Here is a 15,245-nt window from a genome sequence, read left to right on the forward strand (position 1 = left end):
ATGACACACACGTGAGTTTAATAATTTCCATAGTAACCATTATTTCTTAATCCTTTTGAGCTACCTTTAGAAGAATGCACCGCTTTCCTAGAAAACCACAATTTGTCGAATCGTCAACATCTTCAGCTATGACGTTGTTTCTAGAGTGACCTCATTCCGCGACCTTACGTCACAATAAGTTTCAAATGAAACAATGTAACAATGACGTCCGGATGACGGAAACAATACCCTGGTGCGGGAGAAGTAATGTTTGCACTTGTTCACAAACGATTTTTATTCACTTGGATATTTCTAACCCTATGTGTAATAAATGCAATGAGAAGTCTACACTGTTTGCTTTTTTGGAAAATAATATTTTGGGTAAGTCTAACGGTTAATGTGGGAGTTTGGTTCAACGCCGATATGGCGAAGTGATGGTGGTCGTAGACGCTTCTGATCAGGTGAAACCCACGTGCACGGTTACGGTGTAGCCAAAACTTAAACATTATCAGGGCGATTATGGGATTCGAACCCACGATCATAGATTCCTGGCTCACAGAGGGGACGCAACTCTACACAGCGAAATGACGACCAGTGCCCCAGTGCAGAAGAAGCTCTAACGTAGTGCTCAGCGTCGACATATAACTGTCATATTTCATCAATATATATCACAGCAATAAAACATAAATATAACATAAAACAGCAATATCAGAGTTAAATCAGAATGATACAACACTAGCAACCCAGGAATATCACGGCAAAATGATAGTTATTTCAAAACGATAGCAAAAGCACAGCAATAATTATGTCAGCAACTTAACAGTTATGCAACACCCGGCAGCATTAGGAACCAAGGAACAGGTCAACCAGTGGTGGATAAAAGGAGCACGGACCCACCCTATTCTGCAGCGACGAAACTATGGCTGTAAGGGTGCATTTTCTGGTGACAATGTCTATCCATAATCACCTACCATTGTACCCACCCGATAAACATTTGATTACTATGAAGTTCCGCGGGATTTTGTATGGACACGAGATATGGTTTTCAGCTTAAGTTGCAAAACCAAATATTTTATCAAAAAAGTTATTGCTATGGGCCTCAATCAAATATAATTGAAACATCTGGCAACAAGATATTTTTCGTGACCGACAATTTCCTTTTTTAAACAGTCGGAGGCATATGAATGGCGGTTTTTTTAAATCCCAGAATTAGCTAAAGGAGATATGTGTTGATGCCTTCAACATACGCTCGAGACGGTTACAAACTCATGATTCAAACTGTATTATCCAGATATTAGTTTTTCGACGTCACACATTTCTTTCTGGCTTTTTAGAACGTCATAGACATTTGGGTAATTGCACAAAGCCACAACCATATGTTTCCCCGCTTTTGTACATGGCCTCCTCGTTTTATCTGAAATGAGATTTGGAGTGAGTGATTATTGCTTAGCGCCGCATCAGCAATCTTGCAATTATTCGCGGCAAGCGATTCAGAGAGAGAGGGGTCGGTGGTTGAATCCCACATCTGACCTATTACGACCCTTGATCTGTCATCACCTTGCCGATGCGCGTGCTCACCCACACCAAGCTGACACGACGTTATACAACCGAATGAACATGGCGCTAAATCAAACCAACTCAATCACTGATCCGGGATTTTATGTCTAGCCGCAGTAAAAGAGTAGCTTTATTAGCTCAACTGGTCGAAGACGTGAAGAGTTATAACGATACCGCATCGTCTGTCATGCCCTCACGTTTTCGTTTCAAAAAGATAACTTAGACGAATATTTATGTTTTTATACCATCCCTCCAGGCGCTGTCCTTTTGTTTAAAGCCACACTCGGTAATATTCCAGCTGTATGTAAACGGATTGTAAATAATCGACACTGGATCAGACAAACTAGTGATTAATATTGTGAACAACATCCCACACCACGTGTGTGCGTCTTTGCTCAAAACATTGCTGTTGCTCTCTCTGGAGCTACTTGTGTACATTGATTGTCCATTGCCAAAAACTCGCTGTTGGTCTCTCTGGAGCTACTTGTGTACATTGATTGTCCATTGCAAAAAACTCGCTGTTGGTCTCTCTGGAGCAACTTGTGTACATTGATTGTCAATTGCCAAAACTCGCTGTTGGTCTCTCTGGAGCTACTTGTGTACATTGATTGTCCATTGCAAAAAACTCGCTGTTGGTCTCTCTGGAGCTACTTGTGTACATTGATTGTCAATTGCCAAAAACTCGCTGTTGGTCTCTCTGGAGCTACTTGTGTACATTGATTGTCAATTGCCAAAACTCGCTGTTGTTCTCTCTGGGGCAACTTGTGTACATTGATTGTCAATTGCCAAAACTTGATGTTGCGGACTTAGGTGCAACGCATGTATGTGTGATTTTCAATGCTAAAAGATTGCTGATGAGGGCTTAACAGGAACATGTATATGTGTCTTTCCCATTGCTGAAGAAATGCTGTTGCAAGCTTAGGAGCAACGCATGTGCTTGCCCATTGCTGTTGCTGATTAAGAACAACGCGTGCAGGATTATTACCCATTCCTGTCGGGGGCTTAGGTGCAACGTCTACGTGTATTACCCATTGCTGTTAGAGGCTGTGAAGTAACGTGTACGCGTATTATCCATTTCTTTTAGGGGCTTAGGAGGAACGGTGTACGAGTATTACCCAATGCTGTTAGAGGCTTAGGAGGAACGGTGTGCGTGTATTACCCATTGCTGTTAGGGGCTTAGGAGGAACGGTGTGCGTGTATTACCCATTGCTGTTAGGGGCTTAGGAGGAACGGTGTGCGTGTATTACCCATTGCTGTTAGGGGCTTAGGAGGAACGGTGTGCGTGTATTACCCATTGCTGTTAGAGGCTTAGGAGGAACGGTGTGCGTGTATTACCCATTGCTGTTAGGGGCTTAGGAGGAACGGTGTGCGTGTATTACCCATTGCTGTTAGAGGCTTAGGAGGAACGGTGTGCGTGTATTACCCATTGCTGTTAGGGGCTTAGGAGGAACGGTGTGCGTGTATTACCCATTGCTGTTAGGGGCTTAGGAGGAACGGTGTGCGTGTATTACCCATTGCTGTTAGGGGCTTAGGAGGAACGGTGTGCGTGTATTACCCAATGCTGTTAGAGGCTTAGGAGGAACGGTGTGCGTGTATTACCCATTGCTGTTAGAGGCTGTGAAGTAACGTGTACGCGTATTATCCATTTCTTTTAGGGGCTTAGGAGGAACGGTGTACGAGTATTACTCAATGCTGTTAGAGGCTTAGGAGGAACGGTGTGCGTGTATTACCCATTGCTGTTATAGGCTTAGGAGGAACGGTGTGCGTGTATTACCCATTGCTGTTAGGTGCTTAGGAGGAACGGTGTGCGTGTATTACCCATTGCTGTTAGAGGCTTAGGAGGAACGGTGTGCGTGTATTACCCATTGCTGTTAGGGGCTTAGGAGGAACGGTGTGCGTGTATTACCCATTGCTGTTAGGGGCTTAGGAGGAACGGTGTGCGTGTATTACCCATTGCTGTTAGAGGCTTAGGAGGAACGGTGTGCGTGTATTACCCAATGCTGTTAGGTGCTTAGGAGGAACGGTGTGCGTGTATTACCCAATGCTGTTAGAGGCTTAGGAGGAACGGTGTGCGTGTATTACCCATTGCTGTTAGAGGCTTAGGAGCAACGTGAACGTGTATTACCCATTGCTGTTAGGGGCTTAGGAGCAACGTGTACGTGTATTACCCATTGCTGTTAGGGGCTTAGGAGCAACGTGAACGTGTATTACCCATTGCTGTTAGGGGCTTAGGAGGAACGGTGTGCGTGTATTACCCATTGCTGTTAGGTGCTTAGGAGCAACGTGAACGTGTATTACCCATTGCTGTTAGGGGCTTAGGAGCAACGTGAACGTGTATTACCCATTGCTGTTAGGGGCTTAGGAGCAACGTGAACGTGTATTACCCATTGCTGTTAGGGGCTTAGGAGGAACGGTATGCGTGTATTACCCATTGCTGTTAGGGGCTTAGGAGCAACGCGTACGTGTATTACCCATTGCTGTTAGGGGCTTAGGAGCAACGTGAACGTGTATTACCCATTGCTGTTAGGGGCTTAGGAGCAACGTGAACGTGTATTACCCATTGCTGTTAGGGGCTTAGGAGCAACGTGAACGTGTATTACCCATTGCTGTTAGGGGCTTAGGAGCAACGTGTACGTGTATTACCCATTGCTGTTAGGGGCTTAGGAGGAACGGTATGCGTGTATTACCCATTGCTGTTAGAGGCTTAGGAGGAACGGTGTACGTGTATTACCCATTGCTGTTAGGGGCTTAGGAGGAACGGTGTACGTGTATTACCCATTGCTGTTAGGTGCTTAGGAGTAACGGTGTGCGTGTATTACCCATTGTTGTTAGTTGCTTAGGGGCAACGCGGGTACGTGTATTACCCATTAATTGCCATGTTATCGTAGCATATCTGCATCGACTTCTTCACCTCGTTGTGACTTCCCCACAACACGATTCCCAATGTGTTGCTAATCCTACGCTGAAAAACAAGTAAGAGACACTAGAACTTTCTCACTTGTCTTCTTGACAACAAAATCCCTAGTTACAAAATGTGTGATAAACAAGAAAAAAATCCATTAATTATCTTACTTATGTTTTTTCGCCTTTCTCGTCCTCACAAACAGGAAATACATCAGACTTATAGAATTCTGTTTCATGCTCAGGGAAAACATGTGCCTTATTCTCGATGGTTATTTGCAAGTATTTCGTTCCATGAAGCATTCTTGTCAGTAAGATACAATGGAAAAAGACATACCGTATATCATATACTAGACACTTGTCGGCAACAGAAATATTGCTATTTCTTAAGATTCAGTTTTATAAAGAGACGGGGTAGCGTTACCGTTACAGTGTTAAATTGGAATATTGATATGGCCCAAATTAAGACATGTTGATGTTTTCAGAATTTGAAGTCTTAAAAAAAGCTAGTCTGGAATCTTAGAAGATTCAGTCCTCTAAAAAGGATTTACGGTTATTTCTCCGAATCTTTTAACGCACTTGTTGCATGTTGTTCTCTCTGAGGTCCGCGCAGTTGTCAGTTTCCTTCACTTACGTTGATCCGTCATGACAGCTGCTATGTACACGTTTCTTTATCCTCGTGCTCCAATCAAGCTGTTAACAGGGCCCCACCTTCAGCCAAACCCTTGTATTCTCAACTATGTGTATTTCACATATCAATCAAATTTAAGACAGCACGCACCAGAATACTGTACCGAATCAACTCGAGGCAAAATTATTTTTGACAGTTTTATATAAGAGTTTACCTATTAAAGCATTGGAATACTTCATATTGCCACAGATAAATGATAGAAGAATAAACACATCTTTTCGAAAGCCGAATTTGAAATTGGGATCGAATGGTTAAAATATTGCATCTTTCCTGTTCTGTTATCGATACCCGATGGATCGATGCTCATACCACCAATCACTCGTTCGTTTCGGTTCAGTTGGTCTTCATTCGATTAAATACAGGCCGCTTTGACAAGCCTGTAACATGTCTTACTGCAGTGAATAGCAAGATTCCCTCATAAGGTCATCTGTATTATTGTGTGTGTCCAAATTAACGCCCCGCTAATGAAAAGATATAGGAAAGGTATATCGAAGACGTCTTTTAAGATCTTCCCTCTTTCCGAATATTGAGTTCTCAACACCAAATCGCAACCGTTGTATTGCCAATACAGCTTAACAGCGATGCCGAGAGTTTATGAGCCCATGAGCTTACGGTAAATGTAAAATGTATAGATTGTGAACTCTTAAGGTCAAAATGTCCAATAGTGCGTCATTTTGGTATATATCTTATATAACAGATAAATTCTCAGTTGTAAAATAAGTTCGATCAGCGTCATATCAAAAGACGTAAAAAGATGGTATTTGTTGTTACCCTGCCTGGCGGTCGGCATTAGGGGCCGAAACAAAGGACTGGTCAGTATACAGTGTCTGAGTTGGGTGTTCATGTTAAACTGCGGCAGGTATCTCAGTGAGCTAGCACTTTATATCGGCATTAGTCCAACAATCTTGAACGCGACGTTAAACCTCATTTCACCTCACCTTACCTCTGAAGCTAACATCGGAGATAAAAAAACATGCGCACAAAAAATACAAGACTAGTCTTATGTGAGTTTTTTCGAATTAAGTAGTCAGCGAGATGTGGGATTGTGCATTGACATACGATGTTGCCAAAGATGATTCACTATAACCGTCGGCTGACAATGAACCGTCTTCCAAAACGACTGTTGATAAATCGAAAAGGTCTTTTGGTTCTCTTTTTAAGGGTTTCGCAAGTTCGCTGCGTCCACACTATTCTTTATCAATATCGTATGGCATCTGTATTACCGCCTCTATACACAGTACAACACTACGTCAAACGTTTATAAACATAACAGCTGAGAGTGGGTGAGTGAGTTAGTGCCCCCATAGAGCTAAGAAAGGGGGGGGGGGGGGGTACGTAATTTCTATATTGCAATAATGTCCTCGTGTACAAAGCGGCACCCCTACGCCCCTGGCGGATAAGGTAATTACATATAACCTGCTGGGTCTATCTGAACTTCTTACAATGGTATGATTATTTTATCTGGAAACTGAACACCTTCAAGTGCAGTTCAGCTAATCTAACAGAGCATATTCAGTTGTTCCTATACAATGGAACCTGGTTAATGCAAAGACTTTTTATACAGTCACTTGCAAAGAATCGCACATTTATGGAACTATATTGGGTAATATTACAGGGTTTATCAAATAGGGGAATGTACAGTACATATGTAATGGCGCTAACGCAGAATCTTGGGACGATCGAAACTATATCGAGTTATCAGTTGTTCGGGGCAGGCGGAGTTCTGATAATTTTGGTGTCAAAAAGCGCCACCGAAACCACACAGTGTATTAACGACCCGGGGTCATTTAAACTGAACACCTATCAGGTGCAGTTCAGCTAATCTAACAGAGCCTATTCAGTTGTTTTGAACTGTTGGTGCGTTTACGTCGTTCAGCAGCTGATTCCGTGGAGCTAATGACGATGTTTCAGATAGCTCTGTCCTCTGCAGGCTCGGGGAACACTGCCTCGCACACAGGGTATATCGCCTTCCGGCTCGGGATACACCGCCTCGCACACAGGGGAAAGTGCCTAAAGGGCTCGGAGTACACCGCCTCGCACACAGGGTACAGCGCCTAAAGGGCTCGGAGTACACCGCCTCGCACACAGGGTACAGCGCCTAAAGGGCTCGGAGTACACAGCCTCGCACACATGGTACAGCGCCTAAAGGACTCGGAGTACACAGCCTCGCACACAGGGTACAGCGCCTAAAGGGCTCGGAGTACACAGCCTCGCACACAGGGTACAGCGCCTAAAGGGCTCGGAGTACACAGCCTCGCACACATGGTACAGCGCCTAAAGGGCTCGGAGTACACCGCCTCGCACACATGGTACAGCGCCTAAAGGGCTCGGAGTACACAGCCTCGCACACATGGTACAGCGCCTAAAGGGCTCGGAGTACACAGCCTCGCACACAGGGTACAGCGCCTAAAGGGCTCGGAGTACACAGCCTCGCACACATGGTACAGCGCCTAAAGGGCTCGGAGTACACAGCCTCGCACACAGGGTTCAGCGCCTAAAGGGCTCGGAGTACACAGCCTCGCACACATGGTACAGCGCCTAAAGGGCTCGGAGTACACAGCCTCGCACACATGGTACAGCGCCTAAAGGGCTCGGAGTACACAGCCTCGCACACAGGGTACAGCGCCTAAAGGGCTCGGAGTACACAGCCTCGCACACATGGTGCAGCGCCTAAAGGGCTCGGAGTACACAGCCTCGCACACAGGGTAAATCGCCTAAAGGGCTCGGGATACACAACCTCGCATACAGAGCACACAGCCTCGCACAGAAGGCACACAGCCTGGCACACAGGGTACATCGCCTAAAGGGCTCGGGACACACAGCCTCGCACAGAAGACACACAGCCTCGCACACAGGGTACATCGCCTAAAGGGCTCGGGACACACAGCCTCGCACACAAGGCACACAGCCTCGCACACAGGGTACATCGCCTAAAGTGCTCGGGGCACACAGCCTCGCACACAAGGCACACAGCCTCGCACACAGGGTACATCGCCTAAAGGGCTCGGGGCACACAGCCTCGCACACAGGGTACATCGCCTAAAGGACTCGGGGCACACAGCCTCGCACACAAGGCACACAGCCTCGCACACAGGGTACATTGCCTAAAGGGCTCGTGGCACACAGCCTCGCACACAGGGTACATTGCCTAAAGGGCTCGTGGCACACAGCCTCGCACACAGTGTACATCGCCTAAAGCGCTCGGGGCACACAGCCTCGCACACAAGGCACACAGCCTCGCACACAGGGTACATCGCCTAAAGGGCTCGGGGCACACAGCCTCGCACACAAAGCACACAGCCTCGCACACAGGGTACATCGCCTAAAGGGCTCGGGGCACACAGCCTCGCACACAGCCTCGCACACAGGGTATATCGCCTAAAGGGCTCGGGGCACACAGCCTCGCACACAGGGTACATCGCCTAAAGGGCTCGGGGCACACAGCCTCGCACACAGGATACACCGACTACCGACTTGAGGGGCACAGGCTTGTACACAAGGCACACCCATATATCCCTCGATGCTGGTCAACAATTAATATAATATATATTATCAATACATACATTTCATTCACCTGTTTAGTGTTTTCCAATAACACCTATCCAAATTAGAAACAGCAATAAACACCTGTTTCTTATTAGTCTAACATTTTCATTAATATTTTGCACTAGAATGTCACACATGATGTGGTGTCACAGGCTCTTCCAGTGGCCACTGCGTATAAGTAGCGACTAAAGAGATCGGGTGGTTTGGCTCAATGTCTTGGTTAATGCATGCTATGGTCTCCCAATTGCTTAGATCTATGCTTATGATGTCAATCACAGGATTGTCTGGTCCAGACTTGATTATTTACATACCACCGTCGTATATCTTGAATATGTGCGGCGTTAAACAACAAACAAACAACTTCTGACAATATCGCTTGGTTAAGAAACACAAACGCATACGCATCCTGATCGATGCAGTTGCCGACCAAAGAAGAAATCTAGAAGAATGCGAGAAAACGACCTTACACAGTGAAACATCGTTATCTCGAACTCAATTAACACGATCTATATTATAAAATCAGTAATCCGCTTGTTTCGACCTACGATGGTCAGTGGATAGGTACACATGTGTATCGAGTTATTCGCGGTTCGAGAGAAGTGGTATTTTGATATTAGACCACACTGCCAGAAATATTCTTACGGAATCATAAATTTACACGGCGACAAAACATCGAGTCAAAAATATAAACGATGGTTCGCTTTACTGACACAGACATTTATGAACATATTGTTTTCAGTGGTTTTATTTTTTTCTTGGCCGCTGTTTACACATTAATATCTAATTAACAAGATGTGTTTTTTTAAGAGACCATGTAAAATTGTTTGCCGTTTTTCATTTTACCATGGGTATTTAGCGGTACGGCTATACGTTGTAGTTGGTTTTATACAGATTATAATCTTTGGTAACTGTAGCTACCGTCCTTTCTTTGCTGAAACGTTTTGAAAAGATGAAAACAATTACACCATAACAGCGCAATAGCCATAACCATTAACTCACAGTCTCCGCAAACGATAAGACAAAACAGACTAATCGAAGACAAAACAGACTAATCAATGCATGAAATGATAACCTAAAATGTCATATTTCTCCGATTGTGCAAGAAAACCCACTTTCCCAGCGTCTGGCAAACATAATATCTATAATTTCTATACAATAACCTAGAAGTACACCAGTAACAAGCAGCATCTCCGGGGGCAGACCGCACTTTCCACTCGCACAATTCTAACAAGAAACAATTTTAGCTACAGGCCTTCCTTGCAATTAGGAACTACAACAAGCCCTACATAGAGTCACGAATCAACAAGACACACTTCCTTGACCCTGGGTCAAAGGTCATTGGGTTCATTTCTGAATGATGACCTATGACCTCCGATTTTGTACACGAGTTTGAAGGGGAACTACTATTTCCGCAACTTTTTTCTTCAGGAAGAGCTACAAGGTTGTTTGTGTTGAGGAGTATGTGTCGTTATTATCATGTTTGTTGCTACATCAAAATCACTGCACTGCATAACATACATTTGTAGCTGGTTTATCTCTTTCAATTAATTGAGTAGATATATGACAATTTGACGGTGAGTCGCATAGGTACGAAGGACAACCATCTATCTTTAAATACAAACAACGCCGCGCACCGCCATGTAAGAGATAGTTGTTTTCCAAATTGTACTACACGAGTAGTAAACATTTCCAAAATTGCTGATGCCTGGAAATTAAAGTGTAATCAGAGGTTAATATAACCATTAGAAACACGTAGCATTGTCCGCTAGATCTGCACATATTTACCCTGTGACTGTACATGTATTACCGAGGTGTGTTGATTAAGCGTGTCTTTTTTCAGTGATTTCTAACTCTCAGATAATAAACGGTGTAGGTGTATGTCGATACACTGAAAATGTAATATGACAGGGTTTTAATTTAGCTTCTGTTTCATACGCTTAAACAGCTTTGGTCGGGTGTAAATAGAAGATTGCAATATTAACAAAATAGGCCATTTAATTCAGTAGTTTAGAAATATGACTGTTAATATGGGTTCCATATGACACTTTCAAATTATAATTCTTACACAAGAATTTGCCCGTCAGTTAATAGGATAAGTACCCTTTTTGGCCCACGTGAAATGTTACATTTCAAAGTTGTTCATAAGTTTGATATAATGGCGTGAACATTATCAGAAACGTTTAAATGACTTACAACATGGACGTTTTCGAGTTCTGTAGACGTATTTCTAAAATAAGTGAATAAGGCACATATTCCGAATTTCAAGAGAAATTCTATTTATGAGCAGGTCCATGTTTCTAATGTCTTCCTCTACATCTCCTAAAAAAATCAGCTTGAGTCAAAGAATATCTCACATTTTAGTATTAGAGAAACGCTTCGCGAAAACCTCTCGAATCATCAGTTCCCACACAGACTATCAGTATCTATATAAGTACTGTACATGTATATATAGGTTTGTTATTACTGAGGGGCAAAAGAAAGGATACCATTTGTATGCAATTGAAAATTGAAAAAAAACTTTTGATAAATTTGGTTGTGTCTGTTTAACTGTTACTCATTTCTGAAATAGATAGTATAAAGTAATCCTGTGTAAAAATAAATTGGTTCAAGGAAGACTGAGGTAAGAAATGAACTGGCAACCACATGCCGCCTACCATGTTTGTAAATGTTGCACATTTGTGCGGAATATATTGATGTTTAAGTTTTTAACCACATTATATTGAAGAAAAAGCACATAGAAGTATTCTTTGAGTGCACAGTGCACTTCAATCTTTTTATATAACATTGCCAACTTAATGTATTTGTAGTTTAAAATCAAACCCTTGATAAAATCAACTGAGAGTAGTTTCTTTTGCTTTTCACTTCTCCTTCATATAATCACATCTGATGATCGTATCTTCACTGATGATTTTTATAGGATTTGCTCATTTTCTAAATTATGCAGATCCTGTGGATCGAAGTGGCCCTTATCATTCCTTATGCTTCAAATTGTAGATTTTCTATACATATTCTATATCATTCGTATATGGTGGATGCTGGGGAATATATGTGACCAGAGACCATATAATATTATATGGTCTCTGATGTGACCCACCAGGAGAAAAGGGTCCTATTGGGTGCAAGCACACACGTGTGCTGCGACGTCATAAAGGGAGACGTTTGACGTCAACTTACTTCCGTAAAAATCATGTGTAGACTTTATAAAAGTATCATATTTTCTCTCGTTAGGTTTTAATGAAATAGAAACGTTATTTCAAAATATGTCAGCATACATGTCTACTTTCAATTAAACTGACATAAGATATAAAACCTGCAATTATTACATAAACCGGTATAAGTCTGGGGCTTTGCAGAAATGTTTGAGTCCAAATGTTTGATGTCATGTATCTCTGTAATAAATATGAATAGACACAAAGTCAAAACAATGCTACAATGTGTCAACGCTTTGTTAACAATGTCAGCAATATGTCAACCCTACATCACTACGAAGGAAACACGAAGTCAAAACGAAGTCAACACAAAGTAAAACAATGTGTTAACACTATGTCAACGATATGTCAGCAATATGTCAACACTTAGTCAACACAATGCCACGATATGTCAACACTATGTCAACAATGTGTCAGCAAATTGCCAACACTATGTCAACAATGTGTCAGCAATATGTCGACATTATGTCAACAATGTGTCAGCAATATGTCAACACTATGTCAACACAATGCCACGATGTGTCAACACAATGTCAACAATGTGTCAGCAATATGTCAACACTATGTCAACAATGTGTCAGCAATATGTCAACACTAAGTCAACACAATGCCACGATGTTTCAACGCTATGTCAACAATATGTCAACACTATGTCCACACAATGCCACGATGTGTCAACGCAATGTCAACAATGTGTCAGTATGTCAGCAATATGTCACCACTATATCAGCAATAGGTAATACTATGTCAACATTAATTCAACACTTTGTCGACTTGGTGCCACAATGTGTCAACAATATGCAAACACAATGTTAATAATACGTCAACACTATGGCAGCAATGTGGCAATATTATGTCAACACTGTGTCAAGTCAGTACTACCTACAATGTGCCCAAAAAAGTGTCAACAATATGTCAGCCATATGACAACACTATGTCAACCATATGTCACCAGTATGCCACAGTGTGTCAACAATATGGCAAACATATGTCAACCTTTTATCACCTTGCACACTATGTCCACATTATATGTGAGTGAGTGAGTATAGTTTTACGCCGCTTTTAGCAATATTCCAGCAATATCACGGCGGGGGACACCAGAGATGGGCTTCACATATTGTACCCATGTCGGGAATCGAACCCGGGTCTTCTGCGTGACGAGCGAACGCCTTAACCACTAGGCTACCCGACCGCCCCACATTATATGTCAAAACTACGCCAACGGTTTACCAGTATGCCACACAGTGCCACAATATGTCAAGACTAGGTGAACATTACGTCATCACTATATCAAAACCGTGTGACACTATACTAAGAGCCTATTTTGTAAATACTAAGCCAGCACCATGTGACATTCTGTCAAAACTACCACCCTTGACTGACAAACGTCCATGAACTGCTGTCTCGCGGATCCCTCACTCAATGAAACTGCATTGGTGTTTAACCGTTGGTCCGTCATATATAAGGCACTAGTTGGATTCAAAACAAGGCTACAATGTGTGAAGCCCATTTTTGGTGCCCCCGTGGTACGGCTGGAGTATTACATCAAGCGATGTTTACTCAAATCAATCACTCCGTGGGATTGGATCACCCGAGTCCTACGTGTGTGCCTTTGTGTCCGCAGTTGACATAAAGTACACATGTTTAAGCATGCAATACAACCGCAAAGAAGACTCTTTGTCACGTAACATGACAAAGTCACAGAGCTCGATCTGACTATGCATATGTGTTCATGCTGTGTCGCTGTGTCACACCTGACCTGATTTTTCAGTTAATCTGTGGCGTTAGTGTCTTTTGAAGGAGGTAAGCAAAGTAATGCAACATAGTGCTTTCACTTGGGAGTCATTCATTCGTGTAACATGTCTATATACAAAAATCACAAACAGTTAAGCTGTACAGATATGTAGGACTGAAAGCGTTATTATTCGTCCATTGACATCGTGCACACAGCGTGGAAAAAACAAGTACCAGAATTTAGCAGTTTTAAGCCTGTCAAACTAGTTATATAGTCATTATGTTCTAAGCTTATTTTACCATGACTTGAACATTCTTGTCCAGGGTAATGTATTCGCGTTGCGATATGGAAGTTTGAGCATCGGCGTAGATTCGTACAGAGTGTATGCATGTAGACGAAAGAGAGGTTGTACTGTTGACCCTTTCTGTTTACCTCAGAATTAACGAACCGTGACGAACTTACTTGTTCGACGAAGTATGTACTTGCTGGTCAAACCTGTGACTTCAAAACGCAGGTTCCCTCCACATCTGGAGTGAGTCCTGGATGTGACCTCAAAACGCAGGTTCCCTCCACATCTGGCTGGAGTGAGTCCAGGACCACCGCAACACTGGTGATTTGGGGAGAGGAGACACGGTCGTGACGCACTGTCGTCTGCTAACATGAACGCCTTTCATAGGCTCTGTCGTCGTCTCACCTTGATCAACACGGAGACAACGCGTGTATATGTCATGTGACTGTTTGGGGAATTTGATGGATGTGTGTGTGTGTGGGGGGGGGGGGGGGGGGGGGGGGGGGGTGTGTTGGGTTTGTCGTTACCTGTTGTATTGACAATTGGTTTTGTCGAAGAGGTTTTGGGGAAAATTAACCTAAAACAACTACATCATACAAAAAGTATCCTACTTATATGGTCAAAGAGTTTGCTGGGTTTGCACCTCCGTATTTGGGTTACAGTATGGCGTATCAGCTCCAAGCACGATTCCCACAGTTAGCTGAACGTTTACCACTTTGACAACCCTTGAAACTTAATCAGCGAGTATAAGATCCTGTCACGATTAAGGGGAGTAACTCTGCAGAGCGAATTACGAGTGCACATGTATCAACAAATCAAATCTATTTGCACATGCATTTTTTCATCCTTGACACGGGGCACAGTGGTGGCCCATACGTCTGAGGCGCCTCAATTCGCTGTGAAGAGTTGCGTCCCTTGGGCACGTCAGAAACCTGTAATTGTAGGTTCGAATCCCCGTTCACCCCGAGGGCTGTTTCTAGAGTTGTCAGAACCATGCCCATGCTCGTGGGCTTCACTAAAGTGGTAAACGTGCGGGACATACATAACTTCATCATATTTCGTATAAGGTGACGTACTTGTTTTTAAAAAAAAACATGGCTGCTTAGGTTCGTATTGGTATGGATTATTTCTATCAGTTATCGGTTATATAATATGGTGGCCGAGAGGGGACATCGCTTTCTTCGCTTTCTCGCTCCCCTCTCGGCCACCATAATATAACGGCGTGTTAACCTCCGTTTGCAGTCATGCCCAAACTGACGCAAGGCCACGTTTCACAAAGCAATGGCAGCGCTACGACTGTCGTAAGTCCGTGTTAACGTATTGGAGATAGTCGTGACG

At 43.3% G+C, this 15,245-nt stretch overlaps 1 protein-coding gene across 1 annotated transcript in view; it reads right to left on the minus strand.

The window, feature by feature from the left end:
- LOC124134986 (sodium-dependent serotonin transporter-like) overlaps positions 1 to 14,300 on the minus strand; it is a 52,047-nt gene extending 37,747 nt beyond the window's left edge. The window contains exon 1 of the mRNA XM_046500125.2: positions 14,081 to 14,300. The gene's annotated coding sequence lies outside the window, so the exon portion shown is untranslated. The remainder of the gene's footprint in view (positions 1 to 14,080) is intronic.
- Positions 14,301 to 15,245: the final 945 nt, after the last annotated feature.

The sequence above is a fragment of the Haliotis rufescens genome, unplaced genomic scaffold (assembly GCF_023055435.1).
Source record: "Haliotis rufescens isolate VD_foot unplaced genomic scaffold, xgHalRufe1.0.p SCAF_15, whole genome shotgun sequence".
Lineage (NCBI taxonomy): Eukaryota > Metazoa > Mollusca > Gastropoda > Lepetellida > Haliotidae > Haliotis > Haliotis rufescens.